The sequence below is a fragment of the Aquarana catesbeiana genome, linkage group LG01 (assembly GCF_042186555.1).
Source record: "Aquarana catesbeiana isolate 2022-GZ linkage group LG01, ASM4218655v1, whole genome shotgun sequence".
NCBI lineage: Eukaryota > Metazoa > Chordata > Amphibia > Anura > Ranidae > Aquarana > Aquarana catesbeiana.
This window is the reverse complement of record NC_133324.1, coordinates 227,047,735-227,063,504: the sequence shown is the minus strand read 5'-3', so window position 1 is coordinate 227,063,504 and position 15,770 is coordinate 227,047,735.

Here is a 15,770-nt window from a genome sequence, read left to right as displayed (position 1 = left end):
ACAGCTGGACTCAAATGAGGGTGTAGAACCATCTCAAGGATGATCAGAAGAAATGGACAGCACCTGAGTTAAATATATGAGTGTCACAGCAAAGGGTCTGAATACTTAGGACCATGTGATATTTCAGTTTTTCTTTTTTAATAAATCTGCAAAAATGTCGACAATTCTGTGTTTTTCTGTCACTATGGGGTGTTGTGTGTACAATAATGATTGTATACAATTGTATATAGTCCCTTATCCCCTCCAAGAGCTTGCATACTATTTATTTATTTATTTATTTCAGGTACTTATATAGCGCTGTCAATTTACGCAGCGCTTTACATATACATTGTACATTCACATCAGTCCCTACCCTCAAGGAGCTTACAATCTAAGGTCCCTAACTCACATTCATACATACTAGGGACAATTTAGACAGGATCCAATTAACCTACCAGCATGTCTTTGGAGTGTGGGAGGAAGCCGGAGTGCCCGGAGGAAACCCACGCAGGCACAGGGAGAACATGCAAACTCCAGGCAGGTAGTGTCGTGGTTGGGATTCGAACCAGCGACCCTTCTTACTGCTAGGCGAAAGTGCTACCCACTACACCACTGTGCCACCCGGGTGCAAGCCATCTGGTACAGGTAATTTAGTAATGTTAAGTTTCCCAAGTCTAATTTTAATTCTGTCCTCTGTTAACCATGGAGGTGCTTATTATGATGTGTCGTGAGAATAAACACTGCAGTTTTGGTTACTGAAGCTCCCCCGATTCCATTGAGAAGACTAAGGAGACGAATAAATTCAATAGAAGTGAATAAGGTAAATCCGCGCAATGGCTAGATGTGTTTTTATTTACTCCTAAAGTGGGGCTGCTGCCTCTACAAATACAATCCCACCTGGGTGGAATGTACTAATGAGTGTATGGAAAGCAGGAGTAGGTATGGCGCTGCTCTAATGGGGTCAAAAGAATTTACTTCAATAGTAAACACTTGCTCTATTTGTTATTTGGTGAATCTTAAGTGTTACTTATAAGTATTAAACAGTAAATATTAACGTGAATAAAAAGTTCAAATACCTTCATGTGTCCTAAAATTGACATGAATAATTTGGGTCTTAGCTTGTGCTTGTGGCAAGGATATTCCTTATCTCATTATAGTATGGCTGAAACAAAAAATAAATAATAAATAATAAAGAATAAAGTGTCACCAAATATTACATTAACTAAATTCAAAATGACAAAGTGCAATTGTGCAGCGGAAAAGCGAGTGCCACTATATATCATTAAGTTTGAAAAAGTTCTTTTGGAGTGGTTCTGAGGTATTCACTCTCTTGAAAACAAATTAGTATATGAAAGCTTCTTATCCAGGTGCTGGCTCTTTAATGGTGTCTTATCAGCATACTCTGATTCTGCTTGCACTCATCGGATTTTCTTCCCCCTGCAGGGGTGCACGCAGTCACAGTATTTGCCACTGTGTAGCAATCCTGGATGTTCCCGTTCTGTGCTTTTACATGTTGTTTTAATATGTTACATATGGAAGAAAGGAGGGATGCCCATAGCGTAAAACCGTATATGAAACTTTATTAAAGCTTACTAGGATAATTGTACTCACATTTACAAAGATAAAATCGAGCATGAAATAAATGTTCTGAACAGCTTAGCTGGAGATGCTGCAAGACGTCCGTAGTCCCGCCCGTATTCACTCTCTCATTTAAGAGAGTGAATACCTCAGAACCACTCCAAAAGAACTTTTTCAAACTTAATGGAACTTTTCCTATCCATAAACACTGGTTCTAAGCACACCAGTCACTTTTATGTGTGATTTCTGTAATTAGCACTAGTCACTTTATTGGAATATCAGTAATTTCACTTGCACCATAGCACTTTGCCTTTTTGGAATAGTTAATGATATATAGTGGCACTCGCTTTTCCGCTGCACGATTGCACTTTGTCATTTTGAATTTAGTTAATGTAATATTTGGTGACACTTTATTCTTTATTATTTATTATTTATTTTTTGTTTCAACCATACTATTAGGCTCGATTCACACTGGGGCAACACGACTTCAACGCGACTTTGCAACGCGACTTCAACGCGACTTCAACGCGACTTCAACGCGACTTCAACGCGACTTGTAAAGATTACAACACGACTTCAAGTCGCCCCCACTATAGGCGACTTTGCCTGTGGCCAATCATAGCTAATCAGCTTTTGTGACATAATTCCTGTTCCTGTTCTCTTCCTGTTTCCTAGTCCCCTAGTAAACTGAGGAGAATGTTGGCTCTGCGTTCCTTAATGACAGCTGTCATAACTGCTGGTGTAGCAGTGTTGGTGGAAGAGGAGGAGAAAGAAAGGAAGCAGAGGATAAGGATGAGAAGGAGACGTCGATATTGGATACATCCAATAATCATCAACCGAGATACCAGAGGCCAGTTCTGGGCCATGTTCCAAAATTTGCGTGGTTACGATGACAAATTCTTTAATTACACCAGGATGTCTATTGCAAGGTAAGTAAAATGTGATATGTGGATATGCAAAAAAAAAATGTTTCATAGTTCTTTACTTAACCACTTCGCGACCGCGCTACAGCCAAAAGACGGCTGCAGCGCGGACGCTATCTTCCGGGCGGCCGTCATCAGTGCCATCTGTCATCAGTGCCATCTGTGCCACGTATTGGTGCCATCTGTCATCAGTGTCACGTGTCATCAGTGCCACCTGTCATCAGTGCCACGTATTAGTGTCATCAGTGTCACTTGTCATCAGTGCCACGTATTAGTGCCATCTGTCATCAGTGTCACGTGTCATCAGTGCCACCTGTCATCAGTGCCACGTATTAGTGCCATCTGTCATCAGTGTCACGTGTCATCAGTGCCACCTGTCATCAGTGCCACGTATTAGTGCCATCTGTCATCAGTGTCACGTGTCATCAGTGCCACCTGTCATCAGTGCCACATATTAGTGCCATCTGTCATCAGTGTCACGTGTCATCAGTGCCACCTGTCATCAGTGCCACGTATTAGTGTCATCAGTGTCACTTGTCATCAGTGCCACGTATTAGTGCCATCTGTCATCAGTGTCACGTGTCATCAGTGCCACGTATTAGTGCCATCTGTCATCAGTGTCACGTGTCATCAGTGCTACGTATTAGTGCCACCTGTCATGAGTGCCACGTGTCATCAGTACCACCTGTCATCAGTGTTATGAGGAAAGGTTGCAAGACCTTAGTGCCACGTATTAGTGCCATCTGTCATCAGTGTCACGTGTCATCAGTGCCACCTGTCATTAGTGCCACCTGTCATCAGTGCAACGTATTAGTGCCATCTGTCATCAGTGCCACGTCAGTGTCACGTGTCATTGCCCTGGTACTCCAGGGCCTTCAAAAATGTAATAGGTAGTTAGATATGTAATTTATGTTCCTAGAACACCTGATGGTGCTCCCTGCATGTTGGGCCTCTCTATGTGGCCAGGCTGTGAAAAAGTCTCACACATGTGGTATCGTAATACTCAGAACAAGTAGCAGAATGTATTTTGGGGTGTCATTTGTGGTATACACATGCCATGTGAGAGAAATAACCAATTACAATGACAATTTTGTGGGAGAAAAAAAAAATATTCATTTTACAAAGAATTGTGGGAAAAATGACCACATCAAAAAGCTCACCATGCATCTTAATGAATACCTTGGAATGTCTATTTTCAAAAAAGGGGTCATTTGGGGGGTATTTGTACTTTCCTGACTTGTTCGGGTCGCAATAAATGAGATAGGCCGTCAGTACTTCAGATGTGATCCTTTTTTTTGGATTTGCACCATAACTTGTAAACTCTATAACTTTCACAGAGACCAAATAATTATTTTTATATGAAACTAAGAAAAATGAGTTTTTTTTCAAAATTTTCGCTCTTTTTTCATTTATAACGCAAAAAATAAGGGCAATGATAGGTGGCTATCACAGACGTTCAATGATAGGCAGCACTGTGAGGTGGCACTGTAGGCACGGATGGGTAGCACTGTGGTCACTGGTATGTGGCGCTGTTGGGCAGTGGTTAACTACACTTTGATTTATATATTTGTTTTATACTCCTAGATAAAGAATTTCTGAGCCCCCTTTTAGATATCTGTTTTTTTTATCATTGACCCTATAGATTAGGACATATTAAATTACCATTTTTTTTTAACAGTTTTGACGAATTGCTTGGTCTGCTTTCCATCCATCTGGAGCGACAGAACACAACATGGAGGAGGAGTATCTCACCGACTGAAAGACTGATAATCACGCTAAGGTAATCTATATTTAATTGGATGCACAAAAATGAACAAATGTAACACACAAACATCCATAAATTTAGTAAAACATTTTAATCTAATTAAACTCAAACATTAGATCTACCAAACATGCGATCTTCTTTTTTAAATTTTATATTTATTTACAATTGCTGATAGGAAGGGACATATTCAGAATAGGAGGTGACACTGCTGGTGGAAGGGCTTTGGGATGGTGCAGCAAAGGTGGAGGGAATCGGGGAAGGAGATGGATACGGGATTGGTGGACGGGAAAAATTCTGCATAGTGCCATACTCATCCGAGTATGGCCTAAAGCGAGATTGATAATATTGGTGGCTTCTGGGCGGTGGGGGGTTGGAGTAATGATGAGCACCGGATGGTGGCGGCGGTCCAAAATTTGGGGAGGAGCCAATATATTGCTCATGTAAAATATCCATCACCGCTTTCTTGGCGTTATGTCGTCTGTCCTCTGGAATTTTTTTGAGCATTCCAGCCACCAAGAGCCCGAAAGCATGCTCTTCCTTATCCAAATCGTCTAACTTCTGATTTAGGCGATCCATAAGGTCAGCAAATCTTTGCATGTTGTCAACACGACTGCCACGTGGTCTAGCAGTACGTGTTGACCTTGCTTGCATTGGCTCAGGCTCAGACCTTTGTACGTGACTAGGGCCAGCTGTCTGCGGTGTATCCACTATTTCGGGGTTCTCCTGGATCATCGTTTCATCCTCCGATTGATGTTCCTGCGGCCCTTGAGGTTCCGGAGGTGCCTCCTGACGTTCCTGAGCCACTTGCCAACTGGATTGTGTTCTGTAAGAAAGAAAAAATACTGTCAGGCACAACCTTGTTTATATAACTGTATAGTAGCACTTTGATAATATGAAATATGTTATCTCACTCTCTCAGCTCCATGCTTGGTCTCAAAAATTCCAGCTCCTCTGCATGGACATAGGGTACCACCCTTTTACTGCCTGATCCACTTCTGGCCTCCAAGAGTTTGCGTAAATAACGCTTGTAGCAGTCTCTCAGGCCCTTCCATCTTACTTGTATTGCTGTAACTGCAAAAAAAGAAATTGAAAAATAACCAATTATGTATTTTGTCTTTCAGGTACCTTGCAACCGGTCATTCACTAATTAGCCTTCACTATCAGTTCATGGTGGGCAGGTCGACTATCAGTTATATTATCAGAGAAACATGCCAAGTCATATGGGACGTGCTGAACCCAATCGTGATGAAGAGACCGACACAGGAGAAGTGGCAGGATATTGCAAGAGCATTTTGGAGTCGTTGCAACTTCCCAAATTGTATTGGAGCCATAGATGGCAAGCACATACGTGTCGTTAAGCCTGTTGGTAGTGGCAGTATGTATTTTAATTATAAAAAATACTGCTCTTTTGTATTACTTGGCGTGGCAGATGCAAACTACTGCTTCAGCTATATTGATATTGGATCGTATGGAAGTACCTGCGATTCCCGTATTTTCATTAATTCTTCTCTTGGTCAAATGCTAAGAAATGACCAGCTACAGATTCCTGACAACTGTCCACTTCCTGGCACTAGTGAACCCCCACTACCCTATGTCTTTATAGCTGATGAGGCTTTTGCATTGGGGCAACACCTAATGAGGCCTTACTCAAACCGGAATTTGAGTACACCCAAGAAGGTCTTCAATTACCGTCTCACAAGGGCAAGAAGGGTGGTTGAGTGCACCTTTGGCATTCTGGCTAATAAATGGCGTGTGTTACACACGTCTATAGCCTTAGACATTGAGAATGCAATTCTTGCTGTCAAAGCAGCATGTGTGCTCCATAACTTTGTTAGGGTACGTGATGGGTACTGTTTTGAAGATTCCCTAATGCACGACCTGGAGAGTGCACACCTCAGTGCTTCTAGGGGAACTATCGATGGCAGCAGTGTTCGAGAGGCATTTACCTCATACTTTGTTTCACCGGCTGGTGAAGTAGCATGGCAGTTGGATGCTATTTAATAAACTAATTTTACTCAGTTATTTAAATATATTTTTTTTCTGATCTGTCTGTTTTCTGAAAGACTGTATAGGTAATGATTTAAGTTTTGTAATAAATGTTTAATACTTTACTATACTGTAGATAATGTATTGCATACTATTAGTTGGTTTTATAGAAATAAACTGTTATAATAAAAAAAATCATACTTTGTTTTGGGCTGTATTGATATTGATCATTCATTATGACATATATATTATGTGTTACAGATTATAGTCACACGACAAGGCATACACCATGATTTGGCTATGTTTCCACTTGTGCGACTTTTCATGCGATTTGGGCCTGAAAAGTCGTATGTCATGTGGTACCCAATGAATATAGTCACACGACAAGGCATACACCATGATTTGGCTATGTTTCCACTTGTGCGACTTTTCATGCGATTTGGGCCTGAAAAGTCGTATGTCATGTGGTACCCAATGAATATAGTCACACGACAAGGCATACACCATGATTTGGCTATGTTTCCACTTGTGCGACTTTTCATGCGATTTGGGCCTGAAAAGTCGTATGTCATGTGGTACCCAATGAATATAGTCACACGACAAGGCATACACCATGATTTGGCTATGTTTCCACTTGTGCGACTTTTCATGCGATTTGGGCCTGAAAAGTCGTATGTCATGTGGTACCCAATGAATATAGTCACACGACAAGGCATACACCATGATTTGGCTATGTTTCCACTTGTGCGACTTTTCATGCGATTTGGGCCTGAAAAGTCGTATGTCATGTGGTACCCAATGAATATAGTCACACGACAAGGCATACACCATGATTTGGCTATGTTTCCACTTGTGCGACTTTTCATGTGATTTGGGCCTGAAAAGTCGTATGTCATGTGGTACCCAATGAATATAGTCACACGACAAGGCATACACCATGATTTGGCTATGTTTCCACTTGTGCGACTTTTCATGCGATTTGGGCATGAAAAGTCGTATGTCATGTGGTACCCAATGAATATAGTCACACGACAAGGCATACACCATGATTTGGCTATGTTTCCACTTGTGCGACTTTTCATGCGATTTGGGCCTGAAAAGTCGTATGTCATGTGGTACCCAATGAATATAGTCACACGACAAGGCATACACCATGATTTGGCTATGTTTCCACTTGTGCGACTTTTCATGCGATTTGGGCATGAAAAGTCGTATGTCATGTGGTACCCAATGAATATAGTCACACGACAAGGCATACACCATGATTTGGCTATGTTTCCACTTGTGCGACTTTTCATGCGATTTGGGCCTGAAAAGTCGTATGTCATGTGGTACCCAATGAATATAGTCACACGACAAGGCATACACCATGATTTGGCTATGTTTCCACTTGTGCGACTTTTCATGCGATTTGGGCCTGAAAAGTCGTATGTCATGTGGTACCCAATGAATATAGTCACACGACAAGGCATACACCATGATTTGGCTATGTTTCCACTTGTGCGACTTTTCATGCGATTTGGGCCTGAAAAGTCGTATGTCATGTGGTACCCAATGAATATAGTCACACGACAAGGCATACACCATGATTTGGCTATGTTTCCACTTGTGCGACTTTTCATGCGATTTGGGCCTGAAAAGTCGTATGTCATGTGGTACCCAATGAATATAGTCACACGACAAGGCATACACCATGATTTGGCTATGTTTCCACTTGTGCGACTTTTCATGCGATTTGGGCCTGAAAAGTCGTATGTCATGTGGTACCCAATGAATATAGTCACACGACAAGGCATACACCATGATTTGGCTATGTTTCCACTTGTGCGACTTTTCATGCGATTTGGGCATGAAAAGTCGTATGTCATTACACAGATATTGCTTCAGGTCGCGTTAACGAAACAAAAATTTATTGAAATGCACGCATGTTTGAGGACACAATAGTGGAAACATAGTCGTTCATATTTGTTTGCCCTTGCACACTGGGGCGGGGGGTGGCGTCGGCGGTAAAATGCGGCTATTATTAGCGGTGTTTTACCGTCGGTATGCGGCCGCTAGCGGGGCGGTTTTACCCCCCGCTAGCGGCCAAGAAAGGGTTAAATACCACCGCAAAGCGCCTCTGCAGAGGCGCTTTGCCGGTGGTATAGCCGCGCCGTCCCATTGATTTCAATGGGCAGGAGTGGTATACACACCGCTCCGAAGATGCTGCTGGCAGGACTTTTTTTGCTGTCCTGCCAGCGCATCGCTCCAGTCTGCAAGCCCTCGGGGCTTTCACACTGGAATGACAGTAGCGGCACTTTCGGGGCGGTTTGCAGGCGCTATTATTAGCGCAATAGCGCCTGCAAACCGCCCCAGTGTGCAAGGGCTCAACACCCGCATAATAAACAGGCATTAGAAAATTTTTAACTTACGTTTTTCACTATGTTGGCTGTTGGTCATGATGTCCCAATCTTCAAAGGACCCACGGCAGATCTCCAGCCACGCATTGTCCTTCTTGATTTGATCCCTATACGTGGGATCGTCCTTGTCATAGAGACATGGGCGCTGTCTCACAAGCCTTATCAGGCATTCGTTGTCGATTGGCTCGCGGTGAACCACCTCCCTTCTGCCTGTCATTCTGCTCTATACCACTGTCGGCAAGACAAAATGGTGACAGTGTGACAGAGTGATGGAGGAAGGGAGGGAGGAAGGGAGGGAGGGAGGGGCAGCATGAGCTTTTTTTTTTCTATTTCCTGTCAAAGTCGCTTGCATTTAGATGGGGATCCGACTTGCAGGCGACTTACATTGAGTTGAATGGGTACAAGTCGCCTACAAGTCGGATAGAAGTAGTACAGGAGTCTTTTCTGAAGTCGGAGCGACTTCAGTAGTGTCAATTAAGACGCTCCCATTGCCTACCATGTTAACCTAAATTCAAAGCGACTTGGGGCGACTTGGGGCGACTTGAGGGCGTACAAGTCGGATCCCAAGTCGCCCCAGTGTGAACCGACCCTTAAGAGATAAGGAATATCCTTGCCACAAGCACAAGCCAAGACCCAAATTATTCATGTCAATTTTAGGACACATGTAGGTATTTGAACTTTTTATTCACGTTTTTAATATATACTGTTTAATACTTATAAGTAACACTTAAGATTCACCAAATAACAAATAGAGCAAGTGTTTACTATTGAAGTAAATTCTTTTGACCCCATTAGGGCAGCACCATACCTACTCCTGCTTTCCATACACGAATAAATTCAATACCTTCGCCATCTCCCCATCCTTTGTAACCAGATGTCCTTCCTCATTCTTTATGGGGCCAATATGGTCTGTCCTCCCTTTTTTACTGTTTACATACTTAAAGAATTTCTTGGGATTTTTTTGCTTTCCTCCGCTATGTGTCTTTCGTGTTCTATCTTAGCCACCCTAAATGCGCCCTTCTTGTTGCATTCTCTATAAAGTCTGAATGTTGATGATGATCCCTCAAGCTTGTATTGTTTGAAGGGCTTCTCCTTTGCTTTTATATGCATTTTTACATTGGAGTTAAGCCATCCAGGACTTTTGTTTGCTCTTTTAAATTTATTATCCAATGGAATGCTTGGGCTAATGCCCTTATTTAATATGCTCTTAAAGCAAACCCATCTCTCCTCTGTGTTCTTTGTTCCTAAGATTTTATCCCAATGTATGCCTTCTAGCAAGGTTCATAGTTTAAGGAAGTTGGCTCTTTTGAAATTCAGTGTCTTTTTATTACCCTTATATTTCCTCTTTGTGTGATTTATACTGAAGCCAATTGACTTGTGATTGCTGTTTCCTAAATTGCCCCATATTTCCACATCCATGATCAAGTTTGTATCGTTGGTAATCAGTAGATCCAGTAACGCTTTATTTCTAGTTGGTGCGTCTACTATTTGAACCATGAAATTGTCCTACAAGACATTTAGGAACTGGCGAGCCTTAGACGAATGCGTGGTTCCCTCCGCCCAGTCTATGTCTGGATAATTAAAATCCCCCATTATGATAACACTTCCCATCCTTGCTGCTAATCCAAATTGTGATAGGAGATCTGTCTCCCCTCCTCCTTACGGTTTAGGGGGCCTATAGCATACTCCCAGTATTATTTTCTCCTTAGCTTCATCACTTTGGAGCTCTACCCATAATGATTCCACTTCCTCCCTAGCTCCCTTAGTGATGTCATCTCTCACATTCAGTTGTGGCCTCTCTGTCCTTCTAAGAATTGAGTCCCCTACCACCAGAATCTATCTTTCCTTTCCCTTCGCTCCCCCCCACTCTCACTTGAGGAGTTCTTCTCCAGCAGGTAGGGGAGTCCCTCAGCCCCAGCAGTGCTGGTCCCTGACTGGTTTTCACCAATGTCACTCAATGGAGCATACTTATTGGGATGCTCCAGCCCTGGATTGGTCTCCCTGGCACTTCCCTCTCTAACCTTCCTGACTGTCACCCATCTACTCTTTTCTAGTGCCTTCACCTTTTTGTCTTCACCTGCCGGGTAGATTCCTGACTCTCCTTTAGTATGGAGGGTTCTCTCAGTGTTGACAGTTGCTTCCCCAGATTCAGAAACTGGGCTTCCAGGGAAACAATGTGCTTACATTTTGCACAGCAGTATTCACCCTTGATTGGATGATCAAGGAACGCATACATGCAGCTAGATGTACACTGAGTCGCATCTCCACACCCTCCAGGCATTGTACCTACTAATTTAATGAGGATTGGGAATTATACCCTGTCCAAATTACCTGACAACTAGCTTCCTAACACTAATACTCAACAAGACAATACACAGGTACTCAACAAGACAATAAACAGGTTCTCAACAATACAATACACAGGTACTCGCAGACCCATGTGCACTCATAGACTCACGTTCACTCGCAGACCAATGTGCACTTGTAGACCAACGTGCACCCACAGACCCACGTGCACTCGCAGACCAACATGCACTCCCAGACCACGTGCACACACAATACACAAGTATACACAATACACAAATACTAACAATCCACACACACTACTCAGACAACACTCAGGTACTCACAATACACAGGTACTACCTGACACTAATACTCAATACAGCCCACATACACTCCCAGCACTCATGTACTTATAATACACAGGTACACACTCACACTACACAGGTACTTTGACCCCTCTTATAACCTCCTGTTTTAAACTCTGTTTTTTAACTCACCATTTAGTCCAGTTCCACTAACTCTGGTTTTTAACTTACCACTTAGTTTAGTTCCACTAACTCTGGTTTTTAACTCACCACTTAGTCCAGTTCCACTAACTCTGGTTTGTAACTCACCACTTAGTCCAGTTCCACTTGGTCTAAGTTCCAGCAATCTCAAAGATGAGCAGGCTCAAAATGAGTTCTACAGAAAGTTATATAGGCACCTGTGACCAATTACCACTCCCCTTAATTAGTAGGTTAAAAGAAGGAAAAGTGACAGAAAAAGGTGTTAAAAAGCTGCAAGGAAAAGCCCCCAAAAGCACCTAATAATGCAACACAGCAATCACCAGCAGTCAAAAGGAAAACTTGTTCACACTTTCCACTCAAGGTCCCCACTCTTTAGCTTCCAACCAGCAGTCTGACAATTCCAGATGTGCTCTACAGAAAGCTATGTAGGCCTCAAGCACCTGTGACCAATTGACCGCACCCCTTAATTGGTAGGCTGAAGGAAGGAAAGAAAAAGTAAGGCTGTTTAAAAAGTGACAGAAAAAGGTGTTAAAAAGCTGCAAGGAAAAGCCCCTAAAAATGCAACACAGCCATCACCAGCAGTCAAAAGCAAAACTTGTTCACTCTCCACTCAAGGTCTCCACTGTTTAGCTTTCAACCAGCAGTCTGGTTAATTCAGAGCCATTCATTGTGTACTATTGTCCTTTTTTTCCACAAAAATAGAGCTTTCTTTTGGTGGTATTTGATCACCTCTGCGGTTTTTATTTTTTGCGCTATAAACAAAAAAAGAGCGACAATTTTGAAAAGAGTTTAGGCTGATATGTATTCTTCTACATATTTTTGTTAAAAAAAATCGCAATAAGCGCATATTGATTGGTTTGCGTAAAATTTATAGCGTCTACAAAATAGGGGAAAGATTTATGTCATTTTTATTGTTATTATTTTTTTTACTAGTAATGGCGGCGATCTGTGATTTCTATGCGGACTGCAACATTACGGCGGAGAGATCGGATGCTTTTGACACTTTTTTGGAACCATTGACATTTATACAGCGAGAGATAAAAATAGCCACTGATTACTATATAAATGTAATTGGCAGGGAAGGGGTTAACACTAGGGAGCGATCAAGGGGTTAACTGTGTCCCCTATGTGTGTTTCTAACTGTGGGGGGATGGTAGTGACTGGGGGAGGAGACATATCATTGTTCCAACTTAGTAGGAACACACGATCTGTCTCTACTCCCATGACAGAATTTGGATTTGTGTGTTTACACACACAGATCCCCATTCTCGTTCTATCAGGAGTGATCGCGGGTGTCTGGAGGACATGGCCCCCACTGGGCACGCGCATCATCTCCGGGGACTAGCTATAGTGTCTTTAAGAGCTGACGTATAGCTACGACTATTTGCGCAGCTGTGCCAACCGGCCGCAGTATAACTGCGGCGGCTGGTCGGCAAGCAGTTTAATGTCACCAAAAAAAAGCTCTATCTGGCTCAAAAAATATTAAAATTTAATTTGGGTACAGTGTTGCACGACTAATTAATTAGCATTTAAAGTGTGACAGCGCTGATATATGAAAAAAGGGTAGGGGTAGGGAGGGGGTGAAAGTGTGCAGTATTGGAGTGGATAAAGAATGGGCAGCAGATAAGCAAAAATCACAACATGAAAGGAAATTTTTTAAGTAAGTTCATTGGCAAACCTAACTACTAATATCTCACAACAAATACCTGCTGTGGCCATAAATTTCCTTTTATCTTTATCTTTATATTTATCTTATCTTATCTCAGTTTTGCAGTCTCCTCCAGCCTATTTTGATCACTCCCTGTCTGCACAGACTCAACTGTTGGCTGCAAATCATTGCTCCGGGTTGTCTTTTTGATCTTGACAGTGGTAGATAATGACTGCTAAATGCTTATAGTCTACACCAGACGTGTAAACGGGGGACAAGCGAGATAATAATTGGAAGAGAGCTGTCAACCTATAACAGGAAGTACCTAAGCAAATAGGGTGGTAGGATCATAAGATATTATTATTTTTTTTTTTAATTTTAAAACACATTTAAAATAATTGTAAACATTTTTTTTAATTAATTTAACATGTCAAATCTTACAACAGATGGTATTAGTTTGGCTTAAAAATACTTTAGATATCAATCCTTCATTTCCCCCTGTATAGAAGCATTTAAGCCTCATACATACGATCAGATTTTCCGACGGGAATTGTGTGATGACAGGCAGTTGGCGGAAAATCTGACCGTTTTTACGCTCCATCGGACAATTGTTGTCGGATTTTCTGCAGACAAATGTTGGATGGTAGGTTTTAAAATTTTCCATGGACAAATGTCTGTTTTTCGAGCTTGTGTACACAAGTCAATCGGACAAAAGTTCAAAGTACAAACATGCTTGCTCGGAAGCAAGGACGAGCCAGAAGCAGTTGGTCTTGTAAACTAATGTTCATAATGGAGAATTAACATTTGTGACGTGGCAAATTATGAAATCTCGAAATGCAGCGCACATTCTCTTCTTCTTTAATGGAATAATAATGAACCTGCTTTGCTGGTGATACTGATGGAGTTATTGCAAACAAATTTTCAAAGGCTTTTTTTTTCTGGTCATATCAAGAATATTATATAATATTATTATGCTTGTTTTTTTTTTGGTGCAAGTTACCACAACACCATTATCCCGTAGTTTGGTGTTGGTGTCCCTTGTTAATTTTGCATTGTATTTTTTAAAATGTAACTGCCTACTCCCAACTGTCATTTGAAGTAAAACACATAGCGAGGTATTATTCTCCACAATTTTTTGATTGTGCATTAAAAAAAGAAGACAAATACAATTAGACATGCTATCTGCCACTAGAACTTAACCAAAAAGTGCATTCTATGCATCCAAAAATATAAAAAATATACCAAATCAAATCATTATTCAACCAAAAAATAAAATAAAAGCCTCATGTGTCCTACTTCTTAATATAGGGGGTCAACAATGTGAAGAGTTGGTGAAAGCAGGGGTCCATCATCCAGAGATAATTCCAAAAAACATCTGGATTATTCTCCTGAAGCTCCCGCAGCAAAGGCATATGAAATAATTGGTCATGATTAATAAAGCAACTAATTTTTGGTCCAAGAAATCCTCCTCCTCCTGTTCCTGGATTGGACTTGGGTCAAAGCAATAACTCCAAGGTCAATAATAAATAATACGTTATCTCCTCCGATTGCGCAACATGGCTGGTTGACGAATGGCCGCTCAGAAACGGAAAAGTGCAAACTGAAAAGCGCTAAATGATAAGCGCAAAATGAAAAACACGAATCAAAACTTACCAAACTTCTACTAACGTGAAATTGGCAGAAGGAGCCCAAAGGGTGGCGCTAAAGAGCTGAAGAACCACGTAGTAAGTCACTATGTTCATGTTTGTTGGCTGACAATTCCTTGCCGTTTGTATGCAAAACAAGTTCCTGGCCAACGCCCTTCAGACAAAAGTCCAAGGTTTTGTCTGCGGAAAATCCGATCGTATGTACGAGGCTTAAGAGTTTATCTAAAAAAAAGACTTCTTTTCCTTGTATCAAATTCTGGTTCATCTAGTAAAAGTTCCAAATTGGTCCAAACTATTTTGTACACCAACAGGGTACATACAATTATACAGGGTACATACAATTATACATGCAGCATACAGCCCTGTGTTCCCAGCAGTGAGAGAAGAACTTCTCTTCTTGCACCTAGGACAAAATAGAGTTGGGCTAAGTGGTGCTCAGTCATTCATGGGTAGCTCTGTATTCTATGGAGGAACACAAAGCTTCCTCTGAATCAGAAATCATGACATCATTCATCTTTCCACCTCAGCCCATCGGCCATACCTATGAATTAAGTACTGCTCAGATTGAATCTATTTTGTCCTGGGAGTGAAATGAGAAGTTCTTGTCCCACTGTCGAAACACAAGGCTGCACCTAATGGGCACATCTGTTATTGTAGAAAATAATTTGTTTGCGCCAGCTTGGCAAACATGAACTAGTTAAAGCAACAGTAACTCTGGACTTCAACTTTAAATGTGTTCAGCTGTCCACTAACTACATTTAGAGTATGGGCGCTTTCACATGGGTGGACCAATCAGGTCTGCCTGTCAGTTTTTCAGGCAGACCCGATTGGACCATCCAGTCTCCTCTATGGAGTAGACATGTGCATTCGTTTTCGTCCAAATGCATTTTCGTCCGAATTTCAGGTATTTTCATTATCGTTTTAACAAACGATAACGAAAGTGCAGAATCCAAATAATGAAAGATCCGACATAAACAAATGCTTTATTTTCATTTTGGTTGCTACAACAGTTCGATATAGATAGGAGATTCGACATGATGATGACAATAACAAT